Consider the following 15,530-nt stretch of genomic DNA (forward strand, 5'->3'; position numbering starts at 1 on the left):
TGATCCGAATCGATATTCTCTCCACATATTCTCTCCTCAGATCGATGTAAAAAATCTTACATATCTGATGCATCCGAAGCCCACCGACATTATATTAACCAACCTCGGCAGCATGGTATATAAAAGATTGCGCCATCCATTTTCGGAAGAATTTTCGACAACAGTGGAGGCCCATCGAGCAACAGAGCCCTAGATTAAGAACAGATGCCACGATCTGGAAAAAACAAATTAACCAACTTTAAGGTTCGTCTGAAAGAAAGCATGATCAGAAATTACAGCAGCAAACCAAACATTGAAATCCTTGGAATTTGAAGTGAAACAATTTTCGGAAGTATTAACGTCTTCGAGGGAGGCCTGTCGAGTAACAAAGGCCTAATGTGATAAGTTGGTCAGACAATACCAGAAAGGAGCTGCACCCATACACATTTTTAATACGCAGGAAGTATCATCAGCTGAGGTGGCATTTGAAAAGGACGATAGTGTTTTGAAATCGGTTAAGGAATATGGTGTGGCAGACATAGGATACGACAATAGATTTTTTTAAATTAATTTATTGAAGGACAATTATGAAGTGTTGTTTTGAAAGACTTTTTTAGAATTTTTTTCTGAAATTATTTTAATTTTTTTATTTTGTTTAAGGTTAGTACACTAATATGAGATATGATTTTTCAATTGTCATCAACTGTGATATATTTGACTTAAATTATGGGGTGTAATCTTGTATTCAAGCTGATAAGCTTGTATAGCGCGTTATATAAATAAATATGTTTTAATTACATATTTTACTTTATTTTTTTACATCATTCCAATTGGAATATATAAATATCAAATTTTAGATGTTACCCACTCACTGTGCCTCCGGCCAACACATATCCCCCACACCAGTCATCAATACACATACATAACTTTATATGTCCATTCCACATGCATCGACAAATCTATGTTTTGCTAGCATTTTATGGCCATAATAACAGCAGGAGAACGGGAGTTAAATGGAAAGAAAAAACGGGGAAAAAACTAAAACTAAATAGATTGTGTGTGAAAAAGGAGCATTTTCTTTGTTCTCCTATGTGGTCATAAATTGCAACAACAACGCATACTTCTTCTTCGTCTTCGCCTTACACACTGCAGATGCATATTCGTGCATAGCAAATGTGGATGCCGGTGTTGTGAGATTTATTTTTTGGCGAAATATTCCCTTGCTGGGCCTCCAATTGCTGTGAAGCATGTTAAGGCGGTTGGGGGGGTTGGAGATGGAAAACAGATTTTAGTTCTCGCTGTCCCAGAATACATGGTGCTAAAGACACGCAACCTTGTTGATAGTAATTGGTTAATTATGTTACATGCAATGCATTGCTTATAATGTTGCTAAATAAATTTAAAAAATAAAAACGAAGAAGACTTCGTTTTGGAGCTCTTATGGAATTTTTGTCCACAGCGATCTGCGAAGTATGATTCATACGAATTTTAATAACTGCTGCCAGGACAAGGAACGAGTGTGTAGATAAATTTAATTTATTATTTTGAATTTTTAATCGAAGAAGAAACGAACTACTATTAACAGGATATGAAGAAGTATAGGAAAATGAGAATGATCGTAATTATTTTTTTAAGGAATATTTAAGGCCTGGATTTTTTTAAAGAATATATTTTTCGAGGACCCTAACAAGGCGTGGATTTTTTATAGAATATTTTTTTCGAGGACCCTAACAAGGCGTGGATTTTTTAAAGAATATTTTTTCAAGGACCCTAACAAGGCGTGGATTTTTTAAAAATATTTTTTTCGAGGACCCTAACAAGGCGTGGATTTTTTAAAGAATATTTTGTCAAGGACCCTAACAAGGCGTGGATTTTTTAAAGAATATTTTTTCAAGGACCCTAACAAGACGTGGATTTTTAAAGAATATTTTTTCAAGGACCCTAACAAGACGTGGATTTTTAAAGAATATTCAAGGACCCTAACAAGGCCTGGATTTTTTAAAGAATATTTTTTCAAGGACCCTAGTAAGGCGTGGATTTTTTAAAGAATATTTTTTCAAGGACCCTAACAAGGCGTGGATTTTTTCAAGAACCCTAGTAAGGCGTCGATTTTTTAAAGAATATTTTTTCAAGGACCCTAACAAGGCGTGGATTTTTTAAAGAATATTTTTTCGAGGACCCTAACAAGGCGTGGATTTTTTAAAGAATATTTTTTCAAGGACCCTAACAAAGCGTGGATTTTTTAAAGAATATTTTTTTCGAGGACCCTAACAAGGCGTGGATTTTTTAAAGAATATATTTTTCGTGGACCCTAACAAGGCGTGGATTTTTTAAAGAATATTTTTTCAAGGACCCTAACAAAGCGTGGATTTTTTAAATAATATTTTTTTCGAGGACCCTAACAAGGCGTGGATTTTTTAAAGAAAAAATTTTTAAGTACCATAACAAAGGGGATTTTTTAGAAAATATTTTTTCAATATCTGTTTGAGGCGGTATTTTTTAAAGATTATTTTTTCAAGGACAACAGCATTTTTATTGACAGAAGACCATATTGAACCCATCATTCTTTAAAGATAAACTACTGCTTATATTTGAATTAATAGCCGTTAATTATGTTAATGTATTTCCATAATACAGTATTTTCTATAGTTTGTAGTTATTTTTGTCGAAAACTGTCACCTGTCATCGATAAAACGCTACAAACAACCGAAATTCCTTTAAGTCCCTTAAAAAAAGTTTTGAAAAAAGTTGTTGTATTCACATTAAAAAGCCGTTAACAATGTGCCATATTTGTGTAACAATTTTGTTGTGTTTATACAGTGCCGAAACAACGACAGCAACAACTACCTCCAAAAATGCAAAAAAAAAACAGTTCAGACTCCACTAACATACGAGTGCACTAACTCAACTCAGCTCCACTTCAGTTTCAGTTTAGCTCAAGCATCTTGATAAAATCATCATATTTCATGGCTCATGACAACTTTTTAAGATGGCACGACGCGACAGACGACAATGGCAACACCATTCTGCCAACAGGCAATGCAGCTAACAAGTGCGACAACAACGATGACAACGACACCACCGCCACCACACACACACACCACCACCACTACTGCAACCATCGTCTACGACATCACCGGCAATACTGAATGCTGCGCATGCGCACTTCGTTGAACGTAATGTAGGCACAGAGGTTTATCCTTTTTCCCAGTTACGGTTTTTTTTTCGTTTGTCGGGGTATGCAAATATATTTTATGGTGCCGTGTGGTAGGTATCCCCCCGTTTTTGGTATGAGTTGCAATATAACAATAGTTACAACAAAAACAACAACATTTAAGTGCAACAAAAGCCGCAAAATTGACAGGTGTGGAGAATGGCTAAACAAATGAAATCGCCATAAATGCCGAACAAACACTGGCAGTTTAAATCGCCACAAAAAATAAAAACGGAACGAATAATAACCGCAACAGTTAATAATGGCTTATGCGGTTTTTTGGTTTTGCATTAATAAAGTGTCATGGTTGGAATTTCTTTCTTGGTAATTTTTTTCAGCATCATCGTGGAAAGAGATATCTTGGAAACATTGATATATTACAAAAAAGATATTAATCATAATTTTATCTAAAGTAAAAATAGTACCTGAAAAAAAAAATACCAAAAAATCCAGTTCATAATAATCCTTGAGAAAATCCACGCGTTGTTATGATCCTTAAAAAATACTTACTTACTTAGCTGGCTTGTTACAGAACGGATGTTCCAGAAGGCGAGCTTAAAAAAGATTTCCAAGCGCATCTCCTCCAATTTAAAAGACCACGTTCCAAGATGTGGTTTTCTACTTGGTCTTTCCATCTGATTCATGGCCTTCCCCTTCTATGCCTTTTGAGCTGGGGCATTCTCATTCATTCGCGCAACATGACCTTGCCATCGCAGTCGATGCAGCTCAATACGACTGACTATGTCGATGTCCGCGTACAAATTGTAAAGATCATGGTTCATTTGATATATAAAATCTTTAACTACCTCGAAGCTGCAGTTCTCAAGTTCCACAGTTGGACGTGTTGATACCATCAACTTGACTCCTCCTCAATTTGATCCAAAGTGGCTGTTACCAAGTCCCATGCTTCAAATCTATATATCAGATGTCATCGGCGTAGGCGTAAAGTGTGTTGTTTGGTCAGTGTGCTTGTTTCTATTCACCTTTGCTTAGACCTTTTCAAGCAGGTTGTTAAACAGGTCACATCCTTCTCCGATTTTCAAAGCTGATGTCACCTTGTTTTATTTATGGCGGTATAAAGGGTACGAAGGGTATATTACATTTTTAACTGCTGATCTTGTGTCAGTTAAAGTTATCCTTCATAGCCGTATTAATTTTGCAGGAATGCCAAACAGACATGGCTTTATACACCTCTGAACGGATAGGGCTGTCGAATGCGGCTTTATAGTCGACGAATAGGTGAAATGTGTCGATGTGGTTTTCTTGAGTTTTTCCGGGAGGATGTGCCAGCTCTAAAGCCTTCGGTTTGGTGTTTTACCCGTTGGTAGAATTTTCGGACTTCATTCTGACTCCTGTACATATCGGTTTGCTCACGTTCACGTTTTTCTTGTTCTTTCTTCTGAAAGTGCATTTCTCCCCTCACCTTTTCTCCTAATAGTTCTTCATCGCATTACGTGTTTCTACTGTCCGCAGGGTTGCCCTATACGCTGCGGTTTTCATATCAGCAACATTACGACACTCCTTATCGTACCACGGATTTCCTGATTATGGTCTTTGATACCCAAGTGTTTGCTTTTGCTGCAGTTTGTAGGGAGTGAGCAATTCTCTGTCACTGTGCTTCGATATTATTATCGGGACAAGGGATGTTTTCGTCAAGCAGTTGGGTAAGTTGAGCGGAGTAGGCTTCTGCTATCTGTTGTGTTTGCAGCTTTTCGACGTTTGGTCTGTTTTTGGTCTGTTCATCGTTATCTTCGGTCGGAGCATGGGCGCAAATAAGACTGATGTAGAAGAACTTCGCTTTATGCGGATTTTAGCAATTCCCTCATCTACTGGAGTGAATTTGGAGACGAGGTCTTTTATTCTACTGTTAACCATAAATCCGCAGCCAAAATCCACGTCTCGTTTCATGGTAGCTATAATACAGGGCGCAATCATCTGATTTACTTACGCCAGTCCTTTTCCATCGCATTTCCTGTAAGGCAATAATATCGGTTTTGTACTTTTAGAGTACATCCACCAAGGCGAAAACTGCGCCAGTTCTGTACAACGTGCGCACATTCCAAGTGCAGATTTGCAAATCGTGGTCCTTTATACGTTTGCGGGGGTCGTCAACATTAGGAGGGTTATCATGGCCCTTTAAAAAATCCACGCCTTGTTATGGTCCTTAAACATGTTCTTTATATAATCGGATTGACTATTTCTAAATTATATTGATTCAATAGTAATTCTTAGTGCAAGATTCTATCCTTTCTATACCATTATGTAGCTGCTTCACATTTTTAGTAGACTCCATACTCCAATCCGCTTCTACTCTATTCCCAATTATTATCATTATTATTAATGGACAACAATTGAAAATTAAATTTAACAACAAATTTCTACGCATGACGTATGATATCTATAATCGGAGATCTCGCTAAATGTAATCAATACCATATTTCCGAATCAATGGCCATATTAAAACAGGTGCTAGCTGCGTGGCAGGCAGCCAACCGAGCAGCCTTACAGCCATCCACTCAGTAGCCACATAGTTGTGGCCTCGAACAGCGAACATACGATTATACAGAAAAAAAGAAAGATGAAAATAAAGCATCGTAACGTTTATATTCCTGCCGAGCTGATTTGTAGCGACGATTCGGCGCTTTCAATGTAAACTGGAAATCGTCGTATTGCATTCGTATACGAACATTTAATCCGCTAATTGATTCATGGAGGCGATTATGTCAATAAAATTTACGCCAGATTTTTTGCCATAATAAGATTACACAGCGAAAACTTGCAGCAAACACCAATGCAACTGCAAAGATAGCAACAACAACAGAAGCATTTTCATTCGTTTTCCTAGCTAACGGCAAAAAGTTGCGTGGCTGGGAAATTGCCGACATTTGCCTGTATTGCGTATTTAAGCGATTTAGCAAAGAATGGTAAATAGTGGTGCCGAAGTGTAATCTGGTTTTATTTTCTAATCTCCAAGCAAAATCTCTCTAAATCGATTGCTTAGGCTTATGTTAATCAGTGGAAAGCCAGACCGATTTTCGATTTTAGTTTGGCAAATGTGTTGAGCAATCGTATGCGATTAATCTGGGCAATTGAAATGATATTTAAACAAATGATGGATTAAAATAAATTGAAAATTCGGAAGATAATATGTAGAGGAAGAACAGATTATTGTTTTATATATTATAATACTTCAGTTTTCTATATAAAATATAATAAAAGGGAGCTATATCTAAATCTGGACCGATTTTCACGAAACAACGCAGACATCACTCTAGGCTCAATTCAGTAAGTTATGCCAAATTTTGTGCAAAACGAAAGATATATAGGGACTTTGGTGCAACATTTACATGAAATCGGACGAAACTATATGTGGGAGCTATATAGAAATCTGGACTGATTTTCTCGAAACTTGGCAGACATCATTCTAGACTCAATTCAGTACGTTATGCCAAATTTTGTGCAAAACGAAAGATATATAGGGACTTTGGTGCAACATTTACATGAAATCGGACGAAACTATATATGGGAGCTATATGTAAATCTTGACCTATTTTCTCGAAACTTGGCAGACATCATTCTAGGCCTAAATGGTTAGGCTGTACCAAATTTCGTGCAAATCAAAAGATATATAGGGACTTTGGGGCACCATTTACATGAAATCGGACGAAACTATATATGGAAGATATATCTAACTCAGGACCGATTTTCATGAAACTTGGCAGACATCATTCTGGGCTCAATTAAGTACGTTATGCCACATTTCGTGCAAATCGAGGGATATATAGGGACTTTGGTGCACCATTTACATGAAATCGGACGAAACTATATATGGGAGCTATATCTAAATCTGGACCGATTTTTTCGAAACTTGGCGGACATCACTCTAGGCTTAATTCAGTACGTTATGCCAAATTTCGTGCAAATCAAAAGATATATAGGGACTTTGGGGCACCATTTATATGAAATCGGCCGAAACTATATATGGGAGCTATATCTAAATCTGGACCGCTTTTCTCGAAACTTGGCAGACATCATTCTGGGCTCAATTAAGTACGTTATGCCAAATTTCGTGCAAATCGAAGGATATATAGGGACTTTGGTGCACCATTTACATGTAATCGGACGAAACTATATATGGGAGCTTTATCTAAATCTGGACCGATTTTCTCGAAACTTGGCAGACATCATTCTAGGCTCATTTCAGTACGTTATGCCACATATCGTGCAAATCGAAAGATATATAGGGACTTTTGGGGACCATTTACATGAAATCGGACGAAACTATATATGGGAGCTATATCTAAATCTGAACCGATTTTTTCGAAACTTGGCGGACATCACTCTAGGCTTAATTCAGTACGTTATGCCAAATTTCGTGCAAATCAAAAGATATATAGGGACTTCGGGGCACCATTTATATGAAATCGGCCGAAACTATATATGGGAGCTATATCTAAATCTGGACCGCTTTTCTCGAAACTTGGCAGACATCATTCTGGGCTCAATTAAGTACGTTATGCCAAATTTCGTGCAAATCGAAGGATATATAGGGACTTTGGTGCACCATTTACATGTAATCGGACGAAGCTATATATGGGAGCTATATCTAAATCTGGACCGATTCTCTCGAAACTTGGCAGACATCATTCTAGGCCTAAATGGTTAGGCTGTACCAAATTTCGTGCAAATCAAAAGATATATAGGGACTTTGGGGCACCATTTACATGAAATCGGACGAAACTATATATGGAAGATATATCTAACTCAGGACCGATTTTCATGAAACTTGGCAGACATCATTCTGGGCTCAATTAAGTACGTTATGCCACATTTCGTGCAAATCGAGGGATATATAGGGACTTTGGTGCACCATTTACATGAAATCGGACGAAACTATATATGGGAGCTATATCTAAATCTGGACCGATTTTTTCGAAACTTGGCGGACATCACTCTAGGCTTAATTCAGTACGTTATGCCAAATTTCGTGCAAATCAAAAGATATATAGGGACTTTGGGGCACCATTTATATGAAATCGGCCGAAACTATATATGGGAGCTATATCTAAATCTGGACCGCTTTTCTCGAAACTTGGCAGACATCATTCTGGGCTCAATTAAGTACGTTATGCCAAATTTCGTGCAAATCGAAGGATATATAGGGACTTTGGTGCACCATTTACATGTAATCGGACGAAACTATATATGGGAGCTTTATCTAAATCTGGACCGATTTTCTCGAAACTTGGCAGACATCATTCTAGGCTCATTTCAGTACGTTATGCCACATATCGTGCAAATCGAAAGATATATAGGGACTTTTGGGGACCATTTACATGAAATCGGACGAAACTATATATGGGAGCTATATCTAAATCTGAACCGATTTTTTCGAAACTTGGCGGACATCACTCTAGGCTTAATTCAGTACGTTATGCCAAATTTCGTGCAAATCAAAAGATATATAGGGACTTCGGGGCACCATTTATATGAAATCGGCCGAAACTATATATGGGAGCTATATCTAAATCTGGACCGCTTTTCTCGAAACTTGGCAGACATCATTCTGGGCTCAATTAAGTACGTTATGCCAAATTTCGTGCAAATCGAAGGATATATAGGGACTTTGGTGCACCATTTACATGTAATCGGACGAAGCTATATATGGGAGCTATATCTAAATCTGGACCGATTCTCTCGAAACTTGGCAGACATCATTCTAGGCTCAATTCAGTGCGTTATACCAAATTTCGTGCAAATCGAAAGATATATAAGAACATTAGGGCACCATTTACATGAAATCGGACGAAACTATATATGGGAGCTATATCTAAACCTGGACCGATTTTCTCGAAACTTGGCAGACATCATTCTAGGCTCAATTCAGTACGTTATACCAAATTTCGTGCAAATCGAAAGATATATAATAACATTAGGGCACCATTTACATGAAATCGGACGAAACTATATATGGGAGCTATATCTAAATCTGGACCGATTTTCACGAAAATTGGCAGACATCATTAAAGGCCTAAATGATTAGCCTGTACCAAATTTCGTGCAAATCGAAATATATATAGGGACCGTTTACATTAAATCGGTTAAATATATATATGGGAGCTATATCTAAATCTGAACCGATTTTTCCCAATTTCAATAGGGTTCGTCCTTGGGCCGAATAAGTGACCTATGCCAAATTTCATCCAATTCCGATCATAAATGCGAGCTGTACTTTGTTTACAATTTAACATGGACAGACAGACGGACGGACGGACGGACGGACATGCATAAATCGACTTAAAAAGTGATTCTATGCATATTCTCAAAAGGAACCGTGGGTCTATCTCAATTATTTTTGCCTGTTACAAACATATGCACAAAGACATAATACCCTGTACCACAGTGTGGTGAAGGGTATAAAAATGTTTTCTGTATGATAATACGACGTGATTTTTTTTTTTTTTTTGCAGATGTCTGTTCTATAGAAGAAAATCGTATTGTCTCCAGTTGGATTTCGTTAAACCAATATATATGGACCTCTTGGAAAATTCTATTGAAGAATATAAATATCGGAATTTATACCTTAATTAGAAGATCTTCAAAAGATGTTCTTTATTTACTTGTAAATATACCTCTTTACTCCTCCTATTAGTGTTCTCATGATCTTATTCCTCAATAGGTCATAAACAGACTAATTTTTTGGACTGAATTCGATAGACCGAATATCCCATATATTTTAACAGTTGCATGTGTATTCAGTCGGTTGTATACATTTTAAAAAGCAACCACGTCGGAGCAGTATAGTCGGACGGGGCCGACCATATGATATCATACACATCTACCACTGAGCTTTAATTTTCTGAGGATCTTCATTTCATTCATATCAACTAATCATCATCCAAAATACTTATACATTAATAATACATTTCCGCCCTGATAGGTAAGGAAGTATTTCTTTATTAATCCCACATCGGAGTACATACAACCATTTATTTGGTATCAATTTTCAGTATTTGTAAAGTTTTAGCCGAATTTGCCAAATAAAAATTGATTAGTACCATTATATTGTCCTCAAATACCTCACTAAAGATCTACAGCTATTGACTTTTGTCATTTCTTTTGGTCTTTTGCGGATTTTGCGGCATCTGTCTGACGGTGTCTCCTCCACGCCTTTAGACGGTCTCCAGGAAATAGGTTGCTATGCTGATTTATTTATTAACCAGTGAGCGGAGGAGTATAGTCGGACGGGGCCGACCATATGACACCCTACACAACTTCCACGAAGGTCTAACTTTCTGTGGTTTTATGTTCTGAGCTTGGACAATATTTCTCGATATTTCCACCCTCTTGATGGATTAGAGATCAACAAATATTACTAATATTCAGTACAGCATTTCTAACTGCTTGTCCAGATACCCTTCACCCTTTGTGTTGTGAAGTTCCGATGTCAATTGTGACCTACAGATCGACCAAAAATTACACAAAAAAATAAGTTTTCGGTCCACTTTATCCCAAAACTATTATCTGATCATCACCGAAAATGATAGGCGTTGTCCTTGACCATACCTGGATCCTCATGGGAAATTTCAAAGCGATCAGCTCTATTTTTCCGCCCTCTAGTGTGGTAATGGGTAACTAAATAATAAATGAATACGTAACCATTTGTAAATACTTATGTGTAACTCCCACATCCGGGTACATACGACAATATAATTGGTATCGATTTAAAGGTCAACCACTCCTCTTCGATATACTATCAACATTTTGGGTCTATGTCCTTCAGGAGTAAATATATACGGTATAGAATACACATTTTGTCATTTTTCACACAAAAGTCAGGGTCCATTTGACCCGCTAAATGTTGACCGATATTTATTAAAACAGGTATGCCTATTCTTTGGCCATATCCCCTTATCCCTGTAAAAATAGCGGCCTCTGGAGCGACCAGAAAAATGGACAAAAATTTAGTTTTTGGTCCATTTCAACCCCTAAATATTAACCGATTTTTACCCAAACAATAGGGGTCTTCATTGGCCAGAACCCATCCCACATGCAAAATTTCGTGAAGATTGGTCCATAACTGTAGCCTGTATCGTGTTTACAAATTATAATGGACAGACGGGCGGACACATATGTCTAGATCGACTCAGCTGGTCGATATATGACGATCGGTATACTTAAAGGTGGGTCTAGGACCAATATTTCGCGGCGTTACAAACTTTTGAGGCTGCACAAAGCTATAATACCCTGACAACATAGTTGTGTAGGGTATAAAAAGTATATTTTAATGGTAGATATCAGTTATGAGTGAATCATTTGTTTAGAAGGTGAGTGAAGAAAGTCACGTTTTCGAAGTTAATAACGTCAGTTCGCCTTTCGGAAGATCCATAAGTGTTTGCAGCATTTCATGAATATTCCGTCAGACTCGAGACAAACTGAACCAAATTTTTTTGGTTCTTAACTGTTAAGAAGTAATCGAGATAGATCCATGGTTCCATTTGAGAATATGCTTAGAGTCGATTAATGTATGCCAGTCCGTCCGTCCATGTATTTTAGTGATTCGATTTGGATAAATTTTGGCACATGACACTTATTTGACCCAAGGACGAATCCTATTGAAAATTGAGAAAATTGGTTCAGATTTAGATACTGTCATTATTGTTCCGATTTGGGACAAAGTTTTACACAGAGTACTGACATAGGTCCAAATTGATGTATGCGAAGTTTTGTTGAATTCGGATCAGATTTAGATATAGCTTCCATATATAGTTTCGTCCGATTTTATGTAAATGATGCTCCAAACTCCCAATATTTGTCCGATTGAGACAACATTTTGCACAGAGTACTAAATTTAGTCTAGATTGATATATGTAACGTTTTGTTGGAATCGGTTAAGATTTAGATATAGCTCCCATATATAGTTTCCTCTGATTTTAGGTAAATGGTGCACCATAGTGTCAATGTATACAGCTCCTTCATATATTTTCATCCGACTTCATCAAAATGATGTACCAAGTAATTAAAGTTTGTCCGCTTAGGACGAATTAGTGCACAGCGTACAAAATCAAACCTAGAATAACGTGTATTGGATTTTGTGTCAAGATAAATTTTGGATAGCGCATTGTGTTGCAGCATACCAAATGGTAGATGCTACGGTTAATCAAATACGTCCATTTGTATATTTTTTTTTTAATTTTTCAAAAATGTTAGGTTGGTATGGGTTGTATTAATTTAGTTCAAATATCTATGCACTTCATGCAGTTAATTTCGTACAATTCCATTTCAATGGTTCTCAAAAGATGCTATGTCTATTCTATCAAAAGGATATTGTACATATGAGCATCTCTTGAATGTACCCAAAGTGGTGAAGGGTATCATATAGTCGGCCCGTCCGACTTTTGAACTTTTCTACTGGTTTCACAAAATTTGCCACAACAAATCATGAGGAATTTTTGGGTTAGGTAGTATATCCCTTTAACTCGATTCCTTGTGTGTCCTTTTCGTCCTTAGTTCATTAAACCGGACTCCAATTATCAGAATAATTATAAGATTTTATGTAGGGTGTTCAAAGACGAGATATCGATATTTTAACGTTTTAATGTTTTTTTCTTAATTTTACCCGTTACTTTTCACTAAACACTATACGTATATATTTGTATAAACTCAGTATATATTCCTTATTAAGTAGAATTGACGGATTTGTCCCAATTATTCTCTAAAAACATATATAGTTATGCCAAATACCACATATTGGTTAACCAATGGTTTATCTATATTTTATAACATAAAAAACACCGTCTGTCCCCCTCAAAGACCGACAGTCCCCCTTTATAGTATCTCTCCCTTCAAAAATTAATTTTTTTAAGGAAAACTAAATTAAATTTTTATCAGTAATTATTTCAAAGTTCTAAAATTCCATGGCTGCTAGATTTAAAACCACAAAGTTAAATACACACGTCTCTGTATAATAAACGGTAAAATAGAACTCTCCATAGAATTGGATAATGTTATCATGACCAAAATAAAAGAGAGCTAAATGAGGAACGGTCGCTAAACCAGAAGTTTTCTGTACAATAAGAGGGGTAGAAGAAATTACAATGATAACAAAACTCCTTGGATGTGAAATAAGTTACAGTTGACGTATGCGTTGTTATAGTTTATAGTTTAATTTTAGGTAAATATTATAATATATTAGTTGATTTTCAGATTATATGGAAGCCTTCAAGAAAAACTTTTTTTAAATGAAAATGTACCAATCTTAAACCAAAGCTAAGTTTTAAACATTTTAATCTATATTTGACATATACTATGGTCTACATGGCGTGTACCTCATGACAGCAATTGTACTCCTGAACTATTTGTGAAAATCTGTTAAAAATAGATTTTCAAAAAAAAAAAAATAAAATAGTAGATCAATGTTATCAGTTTTTGTGCAAAAATAAAATTCTAATTCACACCGGATCCAAAAATTTACACTTTCTACATCAGTTGGAATTGTTGGGCTTGGATTATCATATGAGTGGAAATCACATAATTTCTTCTCCTACATTTTCATATAAATGTACGAAATTATTGTACGCAATAATAATGTAATGTAATATACATACATTTCTGATTAGAATAACATTTTACGCCATTGTGTAGATACTGCTGCTACTATTCCTCAGGTATTTAGTATAGAAAATAGGATGTCGACGACAATATTATGCTATGATTCACATTCTATAGTTTTCAGCCGAATTCTACAACTTAGGTGTCATCAATTGTGTGCTTCGTTTTCGTAGAGGATAGAAAACCTTCTGCAAGACAATACTAACCGAGTTTATGCACATATGCACATCATTGTAATGTTGTTTTTTAAGTTAGCCTCCAAGTAAGCTAAAATTATTTTTAAAAAGTCCTGCCAGATCTTATCCCTTTCAAAATACTATTTTGGTCCATTAGGCGTATACTTGTTAATAACACATATACGTTACTGTTAACCAAACTACACAGTTCTTGAACGTGAACTAAACTCGGGGTAGTGAAATAACGTTAAAACAGTAAATTAAAATATCCGGTCAATCTTTAAGGAACCAAAAATGAAGTACCAAAAATGAAGAAAACTACGTTGGTAATGCGACTAGTATTAATAAAAATTTAAAAAAGGAATGTGACATTCATATGATGGCTTTGTCAAAACATCGACATATGTTGTATAAGTTTTCACCCATATATTTGATTATCCTCCGAAACACCTAAATTACTATTTATAGCAATTTCAGTAGAAGAATACAGATAGAACCTTCAACATACCTAAAATGTGAACTGTGTCAAAACATGAACCTACATACAAAAATATTATAACTAGAGGGTTTTAATCATTGGAAAAACTTTAACACTAGAACGCCGAAGGCAGTCATTTTGACCGCTTTCCAATTTCAAGTACAAAAGCAACTGTGCATTTAATGACACTTTTTTTAAATTTGGTGAATTTTTTATAATAAACGTAATTCTATGAGGTACAAAAAGTCACCATATTTTAAAAAAAAGTGTAATTAAATGCACAGTTGCTTTTGTACTTGAAATTGGAAAGCGGTCAAAATGACTGCCTTCGGCGTTCTAGTGTTAATATTAAATACTTAGGTTGGATAACGCGAGTATGGCCCTCAAAATGGTAAAATGTGTCCTTGTTCTAAATTTTCGGTAAAAAATCGACTTATCTTAGCTCTTCCATGGCTTCCTTATTTTCTACAAGAATAGAACATAAGAGAGGCTCGCATTAATTTCTTCCCCTTTCAGTTAAACGACCCACATTAATATATGTAGTTATCTTCAGAATTGTGAATATTATTGAAGATAATAGTTAAAAAACATAAATCTTCTAAGTAAAAGGCAAAAAATTATGCCAAACAAAAAACGTGTTAAAACGAACATTTACTGTTTCTAGAGCTTTAATTGTGCCAACTGTAAAAGGCTTTTTGAAAAGAAGAAAAGAACCATACAAACAAAAAAACTAAACTAAAGTCCAGGGCGTGATGGGAAATTTAATATTTGCAGCGGATACACACACACACAAAATTCGTTACAACAACCGATGATAATAACTTTTCAAAAGCTTTAAGAAAAAACTTGTTATAACCTCATATTCCTGCGGAATAGCATCATCCTCATCATCAATAGATGTTTGCAGGCTAGACTGCTGGATTTATGCTGGCGGCTATTTTCCCTAAGCAACTGATGACGCCAGCGTCCTAACAGCCGGCGGCAACGGCGGCATTCTGATGCGTTCACTGGAGTTCTGTAGAAAAAACTCTTCCAGCTCTAATAACGGCCACCACTATTAAATAAAATAATT

The sequence above is a fragment of the Musca vetustissima genome, unplaced genomic scaffold, assembly GCF_032173495.1.
Source record: "Musca vetustissima isolate MV318-11 ecotype Yass unplaced genomic scaffold, APGP_CSIRO_Mvet_v1 utg8104, whole genome shotgun sequence".
NCBI lineage: Eukaryota > Metazoa > Arthropoda > Insecta > Diptera > Muscidae > Musca > Musca vetustissima.